The sequence below is a fragment of the Vicia villosa genome, linkage group LG7 (assembly GCF_029867415.1).
Source record: "Vicia villosa cultivar HV-30 ecotype Madison, WI linkage group LG7, Vvil1.0, whole genome shotgun sequence".
NCBI lineage: Eukaryota > Viridiplantae > Streptophyta > Magnoliopsida > Fabales > Fabaceae > Vicia > Vicia villosa.
Window position 1 is genome coordinate 98,252,868 of NC_081186.1, and position 20,975 is coordinate 98,273,842.

Sequence of the window (20,975 nt, forward strand, 5' to 3'; positions counted from 1 at the left end):
GAAGGGAGTGAAATTCCAAAAACTACATATGATAGTCAATGTTTTTTAAGAAAAGAAAGAAATTTAGGAAATTGGATATGATAGTCCATGTTTTTGGGGAAGGGAAAGATATTTAAGAAATTGCATATGATAGTCAACATTTTTGTCGATGAGAAAGAAATTTAAGAAATTGCATATGATAGTCCATGTTTGTGGAGAAGGGAGAGAAATTTCATAAACTGCATATGATTGTCCATGTTTTTTAAGTAGAGAAAGAAATTCAAGAAATTCCATATGATAATCCATGTTTTTTGAGAAGGGAAAGAAATTCCAGAAATTGCATATGATAGTCCACATTTTTGGAGAAAGTAAATAAATTTCGGAAATTGCATGTGATAGACCAAGTTTTTTGTAAAAGGGAATTAAATTCCCTAAAATGCATATGATAGTTCATGTTTTTGGAATAGCGAAAGAAATTTCAGAAAATGCATATTATAGTTAACGATTTTGGAGTGGGGAAAGAAATTTCAGAAATTGAATATGACTGTCCATATTTTTGGAGAAGGGAAAGAAATTCCAGAAATTGCATATGATAGTCCAAGTTTTTTGAGATAGGAAAAAAAATTAAGAAATAGGATATGAAAGTCCATGTTTTTGTAGAAGGAAAATAAATTTCAGAAATTGCATATGATAGTCAACATTTTTGGCGAATGGAAAGAAGTTTCAGAAATTCCATAAGATAGTTCATGTTTTTAGAAAAGGGAAAGAAATTCCATTAATTGCATATGATTGTCCATGTTTTAGAAGTAGAGAAAGAAATTCGAGAAATTGCATATGATAATTCCTTTTTTTCGAGAAGGGAAATAGTTTCTAAAAATTGCATATGATAGTCCACATTTTTGGAGAAAGTAAATAAATTTCGGAAAGACCAAGTTTTTTGTAAAAGGGAAATAAATTCCATAAAATGCATATGATAGTCCACGTTTTTGAAGAAGTGAAAGAAATTTCAGAAATTGCATACGATAGTCCATGTTTTTGGAGAAGGGAAAGAAATTTCAGTAATTGAATATGATAGTCCATTTTTACGGATAAGGGAAAGAAATTTAAGAAATTGCCTATGATAGTCTACGTTTTTGGAAAAGGGAAAGAAATTTCAGAAATTGCATATGATAGTCCACGTTTTTGGAGAAAGTAAATAGATTTCAGAAATTGCATATGATAGACCAAGTTTTTTGTAAAAGGGAAATAAACTCCATGAAATGCATATGATAGTCCAAGTTTTTCGAGAAGGGAAAAAAATTTCAGAAATTGCATATGATAGTCCATATTTTGGGAGAAGGGAAAGAAACTTCAGAAATGGAATATGATAGTCCATGTTTATGGTGAAGGGAAAGAAATTTAAGAAATTGCCTATGATAGTCCATGTGTTTGTAGAAGGGAATGAAATTCCAGAAAATGCATATGATAGTCCATGTTTTTTGGGAATGGAAAGATATTCCAGAAATTGAATATGATAGTCCACGTTTTTGGAGAAAGTATATAGATTTCAGAAATTGCATATGATTGACCAAGTTTTTTGTAAAAGAGAAATAAATTACATAAAATGGATATGAAAGTCCACTTTTTGGAGAAGGGAAAGAAATTTAAGAAATTGACTATGATAGTCCAGGTTTGGGGAGAAGGGAAAGAAATTCCAGAAAATGCATATGATAGTCCTTGTTTTTGGAGAAGTGAAAGAAAATCCAGAAATTGCGAATGATAGTCCATGTTTTTGGAGAAGTAAATAAATTCAGAAATTGCATATGATAGACCATTTTTTTGTAAAAGGGAAATAAATTCCATAAAATGCATATGATAGTCCATGTTTTTTGAGAAGGAAAATAAATTCCATAAATTGCAAAGGGTAGGCCAAGTTTTTGGAGAAGGGAAAATATTCCTTAAATTGCATATGATAGACCACGTTTTTGGATAAGGCAAAGAAATTCCAAATATTGCATATGGTAGTCCATGTTTTTGGAGAAGGGAGTGAAATTCCAGAAATTACATATGATAGTCAATGTTTTTTAAGAAAGGAAAGAAATTTAGGAAATTCGATATGATAGTCCATGTTTTTGGGGAAGGGAAAGATATTTAAGAAATTGCATATGATAGTCAACATTTTTGGCGATGAGAAAGAAATTTAAGAAATTGCATATGATAGTCCATGTTTGTGGAGAAGGGAAATAAATTTCATAAACTGCATATGATTGTCCATGTTTTTTAAGTAGAGAAAGAAATTCAAGAAATTCCATATGCTAATCCATGTTTTTCGAGAAGGGAAAGAAATTCTAGAAATTGCATATGATAGTCCACATTTTCGAAGAAAGTAAATAAATTTCGGAAATTGAATGTGATAGACCAAGTTTTTTGTAAAAGGGAATTAAATTCCCTAAAAAGCATATGATAGTTCACGTTTTAGGAGAAGGGAAAGAAATTTCAGAAAATGCATATTATAGTTAACTATTTTGGAATGGGGAAAAAAATTTCAGAAATTGAATATGATTGACCATATTTTTGGAGAAGGGAAAGAAATTCCAGAAATTGCATATGATAGTCTAAGTTTTTTGAGATAGGAAAAAAAATTAAGAAATAGGATATGAAAGTCCATGTTTTTGTAGAAGGAAAATAAATTTCAGAAATTGCATATGATAGTCAACATTTTTGGCGAATGGAAAGAAGTTTCAGAAATTCCATAAGATAGTTCATGTTTTTGGAAAAGGGAAAGAAATTCCATTAATTGCATATGATTGTCCATGTTTTAGAAGTAGAAAAAGAAATTCGAGAAATTGCATATGATAATTCCTTTTTTCGAGAAGGGAAAGAGTTTCTAAAAATTGCATATGATAGTCCACATTTTTGGAGAAAGAAAATAAATTTCGGAAAGACCAAGTTTTTTGTAAAAGGGAAATAAATTCCATAAAATGCATATGATAGTCCACGTTTTTGAAGAAGGGAAAGATATTTCAGAAATTGCATACGATAGTCCACGTTTTTGGAGAAGGGAAAGAAATTTCAGTAATTGAATATGATAGTCCATTTTTACGGAGAAGGGAAAGAAATTTAAGAAATTGCCTATGATAGTCTACGTTTTTGGAAAAGGGAAAGAAATTTCAGAAATTGCATATGATAGTCCACGTTTCTGGAGAAAGTAAATAGATTTCAGAAATTGCATATGATAGACCAAGTTTTTTGTAAAAGGGAAATAAACTCCATAAAATGCATATGATAGTCCAAGTTTTTCGAGAAGGAAAAAAATTTTCAGAAATTGCATATGATAGTCCATATTTTGGGAGAAGGGAAAGAAACTTCAGAAATGGAATATGATAGTCCATTTTTATGGAGAAGGGAAAGAAATTTAAGAAATTGCCTATGATAGTCCATGTGTTTGTAGAAGGGAATGAAATTCCAGAAAATGCATATGATAGTCCACGTTTTTTGGGAATGGAAAGATATTCCAGAAATTGCATATGATAGTCCACGTTTTTGGAGAAAGTATATAGATTTCAGAAATTGCATATGATTGACCAAGTTTTTTGTAAAAGAGAAATAAATTACATAAAATGGATATGAAAGTCCACTTTTTGGAGAAGGGAAAGAAATTTAAGAAATTGCCAATGATAGTCCAGGTTTGGGGAGAAGGGAAAGAAATTCCAGAAAATGCATATGATAGTCCTTGTTTTTGGAGAAGGGAAAGAAAATCCAGAAATTGCAAATGATAGTCCATGTTTTTGGAGAAGTAAATAATTTCAGAAATTGCATATGATAGACCAAGTTTTTTGTAAAAGGGAAATAAATTCCATAAAATGCATATGATAGTCCATGTTTTTTGAGAAAGAAAATAAATTCCATAAATTGCAAAGTGTAGACCAAGTTTTTGGAGAAGGGAAAATATTCCATAAATTGCATATGATAGACCACGTTTTAGGATAAGGGAAAGAAATTCCAAATATTGCATATGGTAGTCCATGTTTTTGGAGAAGGGAGTGAAATTCCAGAAATTACATATGATAGTCCATGTTTTTGGGGAAGGGAAAGATATTTAAGAAATTGCATATGATAGTCAACGTTTTTGGCGATGAGAAAGAAATATAAGAAATTGCATATGATAGTCCATGTTTGTGGAGAAGGGAAAGAAATTTCATAAACTGCATATGATTGTCCATGTTTTTTAAGTAGAGAAAGAAATTCAAGAAATTCCATATGATAATCCATGTTTTTCGAGAAGGGAAAGAAATTCCAGAAATTGCATATGATAGTCCACATTCTTGGAGAAAGTAAATAAATTTCCGAAATTGCATGTGATAGACCAAGTTTTTTGTAAAAGGGAATTAAATTCCCTAAAATGCATATGATAGTTCACGTTTTTGGAGAAGGGAAAGAAATTTCAGAAAATGCATATTATAGTTACCGTTTTTGGAGTGGGGAAAGAAATTTCAGAAATTGAATATGATTGTCCATATTTTTGGAGAAGGGAAAGACATTCCAGAAATTGCATATGATTGTCCAAGTTTTTTGAGATAGGAAAGAAATTTAAGAAATAGGATATGAAAGTCCATGTTTTTCTAGAAGGAAAATAAATTTCAGAAATTGCATATGATAGTCAACATTTTTGGCGAATGGAAAGAAGTTTCAGAAATTCCATAAGATAGTTCATGTTTTTGGAAAAGGGAAAGAAATTCCATAAATTGCATATGATTGTCCATGTTTTAGAAGTAGAGAAAGAAATTCGAGAAATTGCATTTGATAATTCCTTTTTTCGAGAAGGGAAAGAGTTTCTAAAAATTGCATATGATAGTCCACATTTTTGGAGAAAGAAAATAAATTTCGGAAAGACCAAGTTTTTTGTAAAAGGGAAATAAATTCCATAAAATGCATATGATAGTCCACGTTTTTGAAGAAGGGAAAGATATTTCAGAAATTGCATACGATAGTCCACGTTTTTGGAGAAGGGAAAGAAATTTCAGTAATTGAATATGATAGTCCATTTTTACGGAGAAGGGAAAGAAATTTAAGAAATTGCCTATGATAGTCTACGTTTTTGGAAAAGGGAAAGAAATTTCAGAAATTGCATATGATAGTCCACGTTTTTGGAGAAAGTAAATAGATTTCAGAAAAAGGGAAATAAACTCCATGAAATGTATATGATAGTCCAAGTTTTTCGTGAAGGGAAAAAAATTTCAGAAATTGCATATGATAGTCCATATTTTGGGAGAAGGAAAAGAAACTTCAGAAATGGAATATGATAGTCCATGTTTATGGAGAAGGGAAAGAAATTTTAGAAATTGCCTATGATAGTCCATGTGTTTGTAGAAGGGAATGAAATTCCAGAAATTGCATATGATAGTCCACGTGTTTTGGGAATGGAAAGATATTCCAGAAATTGCATATGATAGTCCACGTTTTTGGAGAAAGTATATAGATTTCAGAAATTGCATATGATTGACCAAATTTTTTGTAAAAGAGAAATAAATTACATAAAATGGATATGGAAGTCCACTTTTTGGAGAAGGGAAAGAAATTTAAGAAATTGCCTATGATAGTCCAGGTTTGGGGAGAAGGGAAAGAAATTCCAGAAAATGCATATGATAGTCCTTGTTTTTGGAGAAGGAAAAGAAAATCCAGAAATTGCGAATGATAGTCCATGTTTTTGGAGAAGTAAATAAATTCAGAAATTGCATATGATAGACCAAGTTTTTTGTAAAAAGGAAATAAATTCCATAAAATGCATATGATAGTCCATGTTTTTTGAGAAGGAAAATAAATTCCATAAATTGCAAAGGGTAGACCAAGTTTTTGGAGAAGGGAAAATATTCCATAAATTGCATATGATAGACCACGTTTTTGGATAAGGGAAAGAAATTCCAAATATTGCATATGGTAGTCCATGTTTTTGGAGAAGGGAGTGAAATTCCAGAAATTACATATGATAGTCCATGTTTTTTAAGAAAGGAAAGAAATTTAGGAAATTGGATATGATAATCCATGTTTTTGGGGAAGGGAAAGATATTTAAGAAATTGCATATGATAGTCAACGTTTTTGGCGATGAGAAAGAAATATAAGAAATTGCATATGATAGTCCATGTTTGTGGAGAAGGGAAAGAAATTTCATAAACTGCATATGATTGTCCATGTTTTTTAAGTAGAGAAAGAAATTCAAGAAATTCCATATGATAATCCATGTTTTTCGAGAAGGGAAAGAAATTCCAAAAATTGCATATGATAGTCCACATTCTTGGAGAAAGTAAATAAATTTCGGAAATTGCATGTGATAGACCAAGTTTTTTGTAAAAGGGAATTAAATTCCCTAAAATGCATATGATAGTTCACGTTTTTGGAGAAGGGAAAGAAATTTCAGAAAATGCATATTATAGTTAACGTTTTTGGAGTGGGGAAAGAAATTTCAGAAATTGAATATGATTGTCCATATTTTTGGAGAAGGGAAAGACATTCCAGAAATTGCATATGATAGTCCAAGTTTTTTGAGATAGGAAAGAAATTTAAGAAGTAGGATATGAAAGTCCATGTTTTTGTAGAAGGAAAATAAATTTCAGAAATTGCATATGATAGTCAACATTTTTGGCGAATGGAAAGAAGTTTCAGAAATTCCATAAGATAGTTCATGTTTTTGGAAAAGGGAAAGAAATTCCATAAATTGCATATGATTGTCCATGTTTTAGAAGTAGAGAAAGAAATTCGAGAAATTGCATATGATAATTCCTTTTTTTCGAGAAGGGAAAGAGTTTCTAAAAATTGCATATGATAGTCCACATTTTTGGAGAAAGTAAATAAATTTCGGAAAGACCAAGTTTTTTGTAAAAGGGAAATAAATTCCATAAAATGCATTTGATAGTCCACGTTTTTGAAGAAGGGAAAGAAATTTCAGAAATTGCATACGATAGTCCACGTTTTTGGAGAAGGGAAAGAAATTTCAGTAATTGAATATGATAGTCCATTTTTACGGAGAAGGGAAAGAAATTTAAGAAATTGCTTATGATAGTCTATGTTTTTGAAGAAGGGAAAGAAATTCCAGAAATTGTATATGATAGTCCACATTTTTGGAGAAAGTAATAAGATTTCAGAAATTGCATATGATAGTTTACGTTTTTGGAGAAGGGAAAGAAATTTCAGAAAATGAATATGATAGTCTATGTTTATGGAGAAGGAAATCAAATTTAAGAAATTGCATATGATAGTCCAGGTTTTTGGAGAAGGTAAATAAATTCCAAAAAATGCATACAATAGTCCACGTTTTTTGAGAAGGGAAAGAAATTTCAGAAATTGCATATGATAGTCCACGTTTTTGGATAAGGGAAAGAAATTCCTGATATTGCATATGATAGTCCATGTTTTTGGAGAAGGGAAAGAAATTCCAGAAATTACATATGATAGTCCACGTTTTTGGCGAAGAGAGAGAAATTTAAGAAATTGCATATGATAGTCCATGTTTTTGGAGAAGGGAAAGAAATTCCATAAACTGCATATGATTGTCCATGTCTTTGATGTAGAGAAAGAAATTCAAGAAATTGCAAATGATAATCCATATTTTTCGAGAAGGGAAAGAAATTCCAGAAATTGCATATGATACTACACATTTTTGGAGAAAGTAAATAAATTACGAAAATTGCATGTGATAGACTAAGTTTTTTGTAAAAGGGAATTAAATTCCATAAAATGCACATGATAGTTCACGTTTTTGGAGAAGGGAATGAAATTACAGAAATTTTATATGATAGTCCATGTTTTTGGAGAGGGGAAAGAAATTTCAGAAATTAAATATGATAGTCCATGTTTTTTGAGAAGGGAAATAAATTCCAGAAATTGCATATGATAGTCCACGTTTTTGGAGAAAGGAACGAAATTTAAGAAATTGGATATGATAGTCCATGTTTTTGGAGAAGGGAAAGAAATTTCAGAAATAGCATATGATAGTAAACATTTTTGGCGAATGGAAAGAAATTTCAGAAATTGCATATGATAATTCATGTTTTTCGAGAAGGGAAAGAATTTCCTTAAATTGAATATGATAGTCCACATTTTTGGAAAAAGTAAATAAATTTTGGAAATTGCATATGATAGACCGAGTTTTTTTGTAAAAGGGTAATAAATTCCATAAAATGCATATGATAGTCCATGTTTTTGAAGAAGGGAAAGAAATTTCAGAAACTGCATACGATAGTTCATGTTTTTTGAGAAGGGAAAGAAATTTCAAAAATTGAATATGATAGTCCATGTTTATGGAGAAGGGAAAGAAATTTAAGAAATTACCTATGATAGTCCATGTTTTTTGAGAAGGGAAAGAAATTCCAGAAATTGCATATGGTAGTCAACGGTTTTGGAGAAAGTAAATAGATTTCAGAAATTGCATATGATTGACCAAGTTTTTAGTAAAAGGGAAATAAATTACATAAAATGCATATGATAGTCCATGTTTTTTGGAGAAGGGAAAGAAATTTCAGAAATTGCATATGATAGTCTAAGTTTTTTGAGTAGGGAAAGAAATTTCAGAAATTGAATATGATAGTCCATGTTTATGGAGAAGGGAAAGAAATTTAAGAAATTGCCTATGATAGTCCAGGTTTTTGGAGAAGGGAAAGAAATTCTAGAAAATGCATATGATAGTCCATGTTTTTGGAGAAGGGAAAGAAATTCCAGAAATTACATATGATAGTTCACATTTTTGGAGAAAGTAAATAGATTTCAGAAATTGCATACGATTGACCAAGTTTTTTGTAAAAGGGAAATAAATTACATAAAATGCATATGATAGTCCACGTTTTTGGAGAAGGGAAAGAAATTTCAAAAATTGCATATGATAGTCCACGTTTTTGGAGATGGGAAAGAAATTCCAAAAATTGCATATGATAGTCGACGTTTTTGGAGAAAGTAAATAGATTTCAGAAATTGCATATGATAGACCAATTTTTTTGTAAAAGGGAAACAAATTCCATAAAATGTGTAACACCCTTCTAAACCCCGCGGAATAATAAAATAATTTCAGAGTAAATATGTAAAAAGGTTGCTACAACTCCTTAAATAAAATAAAACATATGTTTTTCATGCTTTTTCCGAGGAACATAATCACATATTTCAACCAAACATGCTTAACACAGCAGAATAAAATCTTATAATTGAATAATGTAAACATCTATCATCATCACCAAAGATCACCATCTCAATCAACTAAAATTATCCAACCCAAAATAATAAGAGTTTATCAAAATAACTCTAAAACAAACATTCCCCAGTGTTACAAGACCAGAGCATGACAACGACATGACTGACTTAAACGGATTAACTCTACGAGGTATCCTTGTAACACCCCATATTTCTCCTAATTAATTTAAATTGGAATTGAATTATTTATTAAAATTATTTGGCAATTGATTGGATTTAGTTGAAGAATTATAGAAAAAGGAGTCATTGGGCTTGGTGTTGTGATGAGTAAGAGAGGGGTGCTAAGTGATAGGCCTATACTAAGTGAATTTTATTCTTTCATAAAATAGAGAAGTTGAGAAAAGAAGGAAAATAGAAGCAAAAGCGGAGAAAGGAGAATACGTGAAAGAGGAGCAGAAGAGGAAGAGGACCAACTAAGGATTCTTGAATAAGGTAAGTGTCAGGGAAAGTTATGCTATTAGAACTGAATAGGTTAGTGAATGTTAGATTTTGATGGCATAAAAATCTGTTAGTTAGTTATAGATATATTAGTAAGAGAAGTTAATTGGAAATGGTGACGACGTCTGTTAGAAATATATATACTTGATTGAACTTGAATGTCGATCGAATAGAATCCTCAGCTTCCAATTGTATGCATTTATGTGTAGCTGTTCGAAATGGTAGATTGAGCTTGGATTTTGTATGGATGATATGCTGTAGTATCTTGGTTTTTTCTTTGAATTTGGTTATCTGGTTTTATGCAGGGGCAATTCATGATTGGTGTAGCAGGGCATTGGTTGAATTGAGATATGGCTAAGCTTGAAGTGAGGATATGCAAGATGGAATCAAAAGGTTTTATTGAACATGGCTTGGAATGATGAGGATGATGTTGGAACTTGTAGAATAGGTGGGATTGGTTTAGTTGTTTAGGGATGATTTTCTTATTGGTATAATGTAATGTGAATTGGTTTAGTTATTTTGGTCATGTTAGAAATATGTGAATCAGTGTATTTATATTTTGGATTAATTACAATGGTATATAATATAATGGTATAATTTATAATGCCTTTTTTGTATATAATCGAAATCGCTTATTTGTTGAAATAATGAGATTACTGAAATAATGGGATTACGATTGTAAATTATAGGTTTATGGGATAACAATGGTAAATTACAGGTTCATGAAATAATGCTGCCAAAAATGCAGGTTTAGAAAATAAAAAAATAATAGGTTTATTAAAAACACTAACGAAAGCGCTTTTTAGGTAAAAGCGCTGCCTTAGGCCTATCTATGAAAGCGCTTTTTAAGAAAAAGTGTTGCCTTAGGCCAATCTATGAAAGCGCTTTTAAAAGCGCTGTCGTTGGTAGGCTTTAGAAAGCATAAATGGCATTCTAAAGTATGCCTAAGAAAGCGTTTTTCAAGAAAAAAGTGCTACCTTAGGCCTATATATGAAAGCGCTTTCCAAGAAAAAGCGTTGCCTTAGGCCTACCTACGACAGCGATTTTGCCTAAACAAAAAGCGTTGCTAAAACCTATAGCAGCGCCACCTACGGCGGCGCTTTTAAGAGCTTTTAAAGCCCAAAAAAAGCACTTTCGTAGGTCTTTTATGGCATAGTGCTTAGAGAGTTTTCCTATATAGAGAGTTTTCCTTTTCACATTCTGTTTTATTTTCTGCAATTTTACTCGAGCCATTTCCTCTCGTCATCCTAGCGAAGCTATCAAATTCCTCTTAAGTATAAATTTCTTCACCTTTCCTAATTTCTTTTACTATATTTTAGGAGATATGTTTGGAAAAGGTGTCTCTGTGTTAGGAAAATGAATTCTACCTAGATAGTTCATTTCTGGTAGTCCCAACGATGATGGTAACTTCTATTTGTTCTATTGTTTTCCTAGGTACAAAATGTCTTTATCCTCCATCGTTTCCAAAGGGGCGAGCGATGTAACGCCCATTTTTAGCTTGCGCGTTTTATTTAATTATGTCATGTTATGTTATGTGTTTTATTTCACTAATTAAGTGTTTATGTGGTATTTATGATATTTTGGGAATTAATAGTAAATAACATAAGTTAAATATAAGTCGATGAATTAGGAGAGTTAGTGGGCCCAAGTAGGTGTTAGTAAGTGTAGGGTGTAATTTAAGGCCCATTAGCATTATGAGAAAGATAGTAAGTTAACTAAAACAAGGGTTTTAGAGGGTTAGAGAGTAGAAAACTCTTTTTACACAAAATTGGGAAATAGAAGAGGAGAGTGAAGAGAAGAGAAAGGGAGAATTCCAAGATTCAAGTTCATAGAGTTGGCTTCAATCTAAACCTAAGGTAAGGGTGGGATTCTTTCTTGCTAAAGGGATGTATGATGATGTTTTGGGTGGGAATTAATTGTATGTTTGTATCCATGAAAGTTGTGTGTAGAGATGTTAGGGTTTATGAACAAAATGCATGAATTGATGATTTGAAATGTGTTTTAATTGATATGTAGTGATGAATGATGATAGATTTCTTGGTTATATCTGGTTAATTGATGTATGGATTGTATATGGGTTAATGGGTGTTGTATGAGGGGATTAGGGAAGAAAAAAATGGTGAAATCTGAGTTTTCACGCATCCTGGGTCGACCTATGTAGAAGATGAGTCGACCTAAATAGTCCAGAAAGCCAAAAATCTATTTTTCCTCCAGTTACGTCGACCTAAAGGAGTTTTGAGTCGACCTAAAGTAGTTTGCATCGACCTGAGAGATGTTTGCGTCGACCTAGGGGGTTCAATTTTGAGCAGATTTTGTAAAGACCATAACTTTTGAACCGTAACTCCTTTTCAAGTGCCGTTTGAACCTACGTAAAGCCCTAATTGATGTTATACCATTGAATATGCTTAATATAACTTTGGAAACACTTTTAATATTTCTTGTATTGAATTTCGTGGACATTGGAGATTTCGAATTGACTATGTCGTTTAAGTTGATCATGTCGTTCACGTGGAATATGTCGTTTTGAGTTGATTATGTCGTTAAGTGTGATTGAGAATGTGCATCATTGAGTCACATTCATTGCATTTTTTGAGACGACCCTTGTGGCAAATGTTTGAGACGACCCTTGTGGCAAATGTTTGAGACGGCCCAATGGCAATTGTTTGAGACGGGAGTTTACTCCAATGGTACCACATACATTTGCATTGTTCGTGTTCATAAGTAAAGTCGCATGATGAGTTATAATTGAATATTTTTGTGTGCATAACATGAATGTTAACTTGTGTCGAGGTGATGGTTATTTCGTTGATCATATGTGATAATTGACTATGTGTGCCTTAATTGATATTGATATTATTCTTATTGGTAAGACGTTGAATGATGTGAATTGTAGCAAGTGATATATGACGAGAAGTGGTGACCAAATGTATGATCATTTCTATGCTTTGAATATTATCATACGCTCATTTATCATGAATGCTATCTCACCCCTTCTGTTTGAATGTTACCCTTCTTTGGTAACGTGCAGGTAATGACGCGGAGTAGTCGTGTACCTATAGCTCGAGTCAGTGTGTGTCGATGCTCTGCTATTTAGCACTCGGGGGACGTTGGATTACTTGTTTATGTTTTGTTTCTTATCGTTTATGTTGTTAAAACTTCTTCGTTATGTTATGTTGAGATTTGTTGGATAGATTGTGCCATGTGGCCATGATGTTATGACTTGTATTATCGTTGATACTTGATTTCCGCTGCGACATGAATAGTTCTTTAATAGTGATGATTAATGATTTCGATATTGTTCTCCTATGTGTGTGTTATGTATCTAAGTAAATGAGCATGATATGTGCATGTAACTTTGGTTGTTATTGTGATGCCCTGAATCGTTATGTTCCTTTCTTTTTTTAAGATTTTGTACTCTGATATTTCCTGTTAATTGCGGGGTAGATTTGGGGTGTTACAAGCGACTTCGTCTCCATTTACATTTTCGAGGAACTGATCTTTGTCTTCGGATGAGAGTGAATGGCTATTCCTTGAGGGATGAGGGTCGCGTCATCCTGGAGATTTGTCAACCATCGGAGATGATGACTTCACCTGTCTCCTCCGACTCTCCCTTATCATATCTCTACTATTATCCTCCCTTTATTAAGGACATGCGAGTCATTTTTTCCCTTTTTGCTTTTTCCACGGAGATCCTAAGGTCCTTAATGTCGCTTCTTCTCAATTATTTTTGAACAACTGAGGTTACATTAGGGCTTTCGAGATGGTTTGAGAGAATCTACACATCAATCCGATTACGCGGGTATTTTTCTCTGTCTTTGTTACCAAACCAGCGAAAGGCAATTGGGTGGCCGTGAGCAATCGACTCACAAAGGGTATTTTTACCTCATACTCCAATAATTATAAATATTGGACGGATAAGCTTGTTCGAGTGATGGGTCGAGAGGATTCTCTTGGAATATTGGATACTAATGGTGCCCCCTCTTGTTATTATCTTGGACGGATAACCAGACGATAGTTATAGACTAAGACTAGGCGTTCATGTCCCCTGAGGACAGAAGGACTATTCGCTTCTTATGGCAATTCAAAGTTATGGATTGTCTGAAAGTAATTAATCTGTGGCGAGAAGTTGGCAAACACATTGTGGTTTATATAGGTAAATAGTTTTTATTTTCTTCTTCGTTTGTGGGGCCCTTATATCCCTTTATAACATGTGTTTTGTTTATACATACCAAAGGGGAGAGGATCAAGTTCGACAATTGAGGCGTTAGTAGTCTAAAATCCACCTAAGAGGTTTTACCATCCAGGGGCAAAAGAGGGCGGCTGAGGCATCAACCTTAGAGTTACCGGAGGCTAAGACTCAAGTGGTAAGAGGGGGTCCCCTTCTATTATCAGACAAGTGTCAGAGCCTATTGGAGACGAGAATCGTACGCCTAGGTGGAACAATGTTAATCCCGACCTCCTCCGCTTCAAAGGTCCGCATCTCCCTTTGTTCACAATCCTCCTCAGTTATTATGAACATGAAAGATTTAACTAAGGACGCTGATGCTTAAGGATAGAGATGTCAAAATGGACTACCCGACCCTAACCGCGCTGACCTGGAATATAGAGAAATTTTAAACATTTTTAAAAAAAAAAAAACTTTATTTAAAATGATAAAATAATGTTTATCATTAATTTATTTTTAAAACACAAAATATATTTAAACAATTTGTCTAAGTCCTCCAAAATCCTCCCAAGTCCTCCTACAATACAAATTTTGAATTTTTCTAAATTAGGAGATTTTTAGTGTTATGAAGAAATACAACCTCTCTTAAATCCTCCCGATCAAAATGTTTCTATTATTTCCACTGAATCTTTCATATTTTTTAAAACCCACTCATTCCTTTTTTTGCAAACTCGCAAACAAAGTCTAAATCTTACACACAAAAATATTATGCCCGATCATTATTTTAATAAATCTTTATGATTTTTGTGGAGATCTACTAACATAAAATTTCTTTTATCAAAATAATAGTAAAAGAAATTCAAAAATTAATTTTTACAACACCACTTCTTTTCTGATAATATTTTATTTGGATTTATAAGTCAAGATCCTCAAAATTTATAAATCTAAAAAATAATTTTTTTTATAAATAAAATCAGTGAGAGTATTAATTAAAAAAGTATAATAATTTAGTTGTGGCGGAGATTCCGTAGAAAGATGGATATGTTCCATGATCTTGTCATAGAACTATTTTCTAAAAGACTTTGTTTTTCAAATCTATCCCTACATATAAAAAATTCTCCATCTTTAGAAGAAATCTCTATTTACATGTGTCATGTAACCATCGCTATCTTGATGATTATGCATGCAGTTATTACAACGGAAACAGTTGTTGCAATAATGCATATGGATCATCTTTTTCAAGTCTAAACTAACTATGGCCGGTGTAATAGTTCCATATAGGGGCACAATACGGAGTTAAAATCCTCTTTATTTTATTTTCTTTTTATTTTTTTATTACTATAATTTAATGTTTATATGACATACATATTTAAGACATCTGACATATATAATCATTGAATTTTATATTTGTTTTAAGAAAATGGAGAGATCCGTACCCCACAATATGGCTGCTATAATCATCAAAGGGTTGATTGTGGATTGAAAATGGAGCCATATAATTGCAATACAATTGCTACACGAAATGTGCATCAATATTTGGAAATTATTAGAAAATTGGATTTGATGGAAATTGGGAAACGAATGATGTGGTGATGATGTTGACAATGATGGAATTTGGGAGAAGTGGTGATGATGTTGACATTGATGGAATTTGGGAGAAGCAGTTCTTTTGTATCATGTAGTTTTTTCTTTTGGAATCAACCCCCTTTGAATTTTTTATAATGTTAGGGGTTGTCTTCTCTATTTTGGATGAGTATCTCTTGTACTCTTTTAAATGATAATTTTATTGTTTACAAAAAAAAGAAAAAACAAGAATTGAGAATCCATTAGAAGATTTTTTAACTCACCTCATAAGTATGAGGCGCACCATCGAATTGACAAAACGGCCCTCGTGTTTTTGTAGATGCATCTCCAGAAGTAACTTTTTTTGTTTAACGTTATTTTGTTCCGTATATGCACTTACGGAAGACTTTCGTAGATACATATACGGAATCAGTCCAGATCCAAAAAACCAGGACAACAACATTTTTAACCATAAAAGACCCATGCATTGATTCATTGATTAATCGGAATTACAACGAAATTTACAACAAAAAATTAAGAAAACTAAGAGATCTAAGAAAATACAACGGTTAAAACAATGTCATCTGATCCACGCATCATTTGAATGCAATCCATGTCGAATTTCACTTCATCCCACCAACGTTCCTTTTCTCCGATCACATAAGAGGTCTTTGTTCTACGCCTCTGGATCCTTCTGATGACTTCGCCGGATTTGTACTCCCCCTCTAAAAAAGACATGATAGTCCTCTTGAGGGGGTTTGACGGGAGAGAAAATGACACGCCCTTCCCTTATGTGATATTCCGGTTCAGGATCGGGACGCTTCGATGATGTTCGCTGCCAGGATCCTGGCCTTATGCGAGACATTTTTGTGTTTGTGTTTAGGGTTTGAGTTTGTGTTTGTGTGTAATGCAAACCTAGAAACCCTAAATTTATAGAAGCCTTTGGAGACAATGGACACTTCCGTAGATGCATCTACGGAACAATGTGGTGCTAAGTTATTCCGTAGATGCACCTACGGAAATGTCCCTGAACTGATTTTATGTGTATTTTTTTCCATATACATTAGTTTATTACGCTTCCGTAGATGTATCTACGGAAGGAATCAAATTTTTTTAAAATATGGGATGCTTTTGGATGTACATCTATAGAAGTTTGGGGCAAAAATAGAATTTCGCTTGGTGTTTAAGATAACCATGAAATTGATCAAGAAAATTTCAAATTTTATTATTTAGTATTAGCATGCAGGCCAACCAGGAGCAACCAATTTTATTAGTTGTCACTTTAATCAAATCTATGTCTAGTTCTTATTATAAATTATTTATTATGAGAAAAAGTTTATTTTTTAATTTATTAAATAATTTATATATATATATATATATATATATATATATATATATATATATATATATATATATATATATATATATATATATATATATATATATATATATATATATATTATTCAAACAATGTATTTATAAAGTATATTTTCTTATAAATAGAATCAGATATAATACCTAATTTGATCTTATAATCAAAATACTAAATACTCTTTCTTTTAAATTCTTTTCTTCTTTGTTCCAACTTTAATTAGAGTAAATAAAGTAGCTTAATAAATCAAGTTTATTGAAAAAAAATTGTATTGTCGGATCATGTTATAAAACGGGATGATTTTTAAAAGAGTAAAAATATACTTAGATACAATTCTTAAGTGTGGTTTGTACCGTTTTCCAATAAAAATATGACATGTGTATAATTTCTTCTTACACATATGCAATATTCTTCAATTTTCACTATTAAAATGATGTTAAAGTAAATTTGTCATATTTTCATTGACAAATAGCATAAACCATACATAAGAAATTGCAGCTCAATAAATAACTCTATTTTGTTGATAGAATTTATCAAAAAAAAGAAAGTAAAGTAATAACAAAATTAGTATTTTTTTTCACAACAAACTCAATAGTGTTGAGAATAACAAGTAGAAGTAGTGCGTGGAAGTTTCACATTGGTTAAAAATGTGAAAACTTAAGCATTTATAAGTGGGAGAACTCACACATCTATTACCTTAAAATTTCAGGTGAGTACGTGGTGTGTCTCCCACAAAGGTATGTTGCTTATAAAAGAAAAGCAAAAGCATTAATGTTAAAATACTCTCTCGTGTTAACAACCCCCCCCCCCCCCCCCCCCCCCCCCCCCCCCCCCCCCCCCCCCCCCCAATTGGCCCAACAAATACAAATATATCAATTTAACATACTTAATCTAAAAAATTAAAAACAAAAAATATCTTATGCTCAAAAACCATAATTGATCAACAAACGATGGATATGTATTGTTACGGTGAACTTGAGTTTTTGGCTGCAAGAGGACAAAGGACCGACATGTAAGGTTAGTACTTCAACGTCCAAATTTGTATGAGAATAAGGTGAAGTAAATGAAATTTCAATTTGAATTACATGGAAAAGATTGGCACATTCTCCCTCTTATATAGTATGTCAGTTATAATAGCTCGATGCTAGTGTTTTTAGTAAATTAAATCACAAGTTTTCGCTCACTTAAAGGATTGAACTCGAAAAAATCCTGAGGATATTTTGTGCAACAAGGTTTGATAAAAAGGGCCCGTACTTGAAGATTCTAGGTTTGAATGTAGAACAATTGTATAGAAATTCTAAGTAGTGAAATGTAGGATTGTTTGACTGATAAAATAAACAAAGTAAAACTAAAATAGCAAAGCAATCTATAACGAATTTGTTTGAATTAAAAGTAGGAGGCATATTCATTCATTTCTCACAAATTCTTTTATCTTAGTGACTTGAATGTTTGAATTCTATAAAGAACAACAATGGAAATTGTGAACCCTTGTCACAAAGGAGAAGCTACTTATATACTATTCACATCAATAACCGTTGAAAACAATCAAATCTTCAGCACCCAACACGTACCCTATTACGCGAGCCTATGTTTTCTACTTTGCTTTCACATGTCTTTATTTCTTGAACTGCTACAAAATGCTACTAATATCGACAATTGTCCTTAAATTTCCTCACTACTTCTGTCGAAGAAACTTCTTCAAGTCTTCCAACTGCCCCAGTCGATCAATTTTTTTCCTGACAACTACTTGAAATCTAGGTGTCGACAAACATGCTTTAGCTACTTGTTTTTAGCTTGTGCTTTTACTTCACATCCCCACTCCTGTCGAATCTTCTTAAATAGAAAATCATAGGCTAATAGTTGCCCCCAAAAATGTCACTTCTCATCATGTTTGCAATATGGAAGGGAGGTGACATTTTTAGTTAACTCTCAACACTGTTCAGAACACTATCCATATGTCATAGTCATCAGGACCATTACCACCTACCCATCACGTCAAGAACGTGCGTGCAAGCTATCATCATGATTCTAATTTCTTAGGCCATCATGGAATAATGACTTCTTATAGCATGAAAAAAAAACTCTTGATTCAACTACAACAAATCTTTAGTGACCCATCTTCGTCAACAACTATAGCTATGTTCCAGAACCTCTAATGAAGAAGGAGAAAGCTGCTATTTGAGATTTCCATGTACTAACCCCTTTTTCTTTTATAGGTATCACTCATGCATTTATGGATCCTTTATCCAATACACCTATGAAACCAACGAAATCGGAACATCCAAACCTCATGCATTTGAAGATAGAAGTTTTGAGTTGGGATTCACGGAACATCCCAATCGTGTATTTTGTTTTTCTTCTACCACCAAGAGTGATGTTTATCTTAGTTGGTTGCTCAAAATACAACAGAAGAAAGAAAAAAATAGCAAAGATCAAAGTATTTTTTATTTGATCCAACTATCTAGACTTGGTCCCAAGTATAACCCTTGCATGCTTATAACTGTCATCTGTGTTTGGACATCTTCAACTATTACTTACAATTTACAATGATGTATGATCACTCCCACTCTATTCGATATTGTTGTCATTACTAGTCTTTGACCAACTGGGGGAGACCTTTGACCCTACTCACAAGCATGAGATCAAACCTAATTTTACCTTCAACCATGCTAGCTTTTACAACTACATCAAAGACCATCACGACAAAACTAAGGAAGTCTCTGACTATGAGAATATTACTTTCCACACCCTCTAGATATCCAATTTTATTTTTGTTCCAGCTCCCTTCAAGTTTACAATAAATTTTAATCTCTAGCAACCCAGATTCATTAGACAAGGGATGTTTGTCTTAGAAAACTGATCTTATGCTGCCTTTATGAGTATTTAGGAATTGCTTCATGTGACCTCAAAGCACAAAAAAACCATGAGGAGAATTTTCTTGTCTTGGGCCTTATCTGGGTTTTACAGTTTTGGCTTAACACCACTTTTGAACCCTTTCTAAACACTTGTGTGTCGTCTAATTTGAAAAGTTGAGTTGAAGGTTTAAGGCTTGATATGGTGACCCAAGATAAAACACTAAATTTTCGATTAAAAAGGCTTTTGATAAACACTTCTTCATGTTTTTGCAATGTACTACATTAATCTCTACTATAGCACCATTTGTCTGTTGAAGCTACTGGCCAATGTGGTTTAGAAAAACATTTTTAACTTCTTCACCTAGAAGCCAAATTGAAGTTCTCAACATTTAGGTGAAGTTCTTCAAATCCATTGTCTCTTCGACCAAAATTTCAACTGCAAAATCTGGCTTTGGGCTCGTTGCATACCAACCAAATCTAGTAGCTAGATAATTTGGCTTCGGTCAATTCCTACAAAAATATATTTTCATCAAAGAGGCCCGAATTTGTCTAGCTACTGATACACCACTTGAGGCATATTATAAGGTGTTTAGACTTTCATTGTAAAGTCATCAATTTGAATCCTTTCGAATTTGAAACTTCTTTTCATTGCACCAAGACATTTGAAGATTGGTGGCATGCCTACTACAAATATGTTGCTCGGGATTCCTTAACTCTTCTTCAATATCTAACAAACGTTTTTTTTTTCCTGTCTGTAGAATAAAAGTAAAAAAAAGCCAAGGTACACACATCAAGGAAATTCAAGCTTTTCAAACTTTCTTCGAAACTGTGTATAATCCACATATTCTTAATCGAACTATTTATGATCTAGTTTATACTTTAAAAAAATTGATTGATAAAATTCCAAAACTTAATTTTCCTCCTAACATAAAAGAGAAGTATGGTTTGTCTTATGAATTGCAGCTTCAATAATTTCCACCACTACCCACTAATGATTTTGATTTAGCTTTCTCCTAACCACCTCAAAAATGACCCCCTTGTGGGTCATTGATGGCCTTAGAAAATAAAATACAAAACTTGATCAAAGAATGGTGAACAGTCGTGTTGCAATCATTTTGAGAATTTTGAGAAGATGATGGATAATTTGCGCTGAGAGTGTTCAATTAAAAGAGGGGGAGCATTTTTCCTAGCAACTTGTTGGTGCATTTGGGAATCAACTTAATGATAGTATTTTCAAGAATATTGTAACAGATTTGGATGAAATTGTCCACAAAATTAAAATGTTTTCTTGGTGGTGGTTAGAGTTAGGAACAAAAGAAAAAATTGGTTGTAATTTTTATGAATGGTATCATTCCCCTTTAAATTTTTATAAATAAGATCTATTGTGGG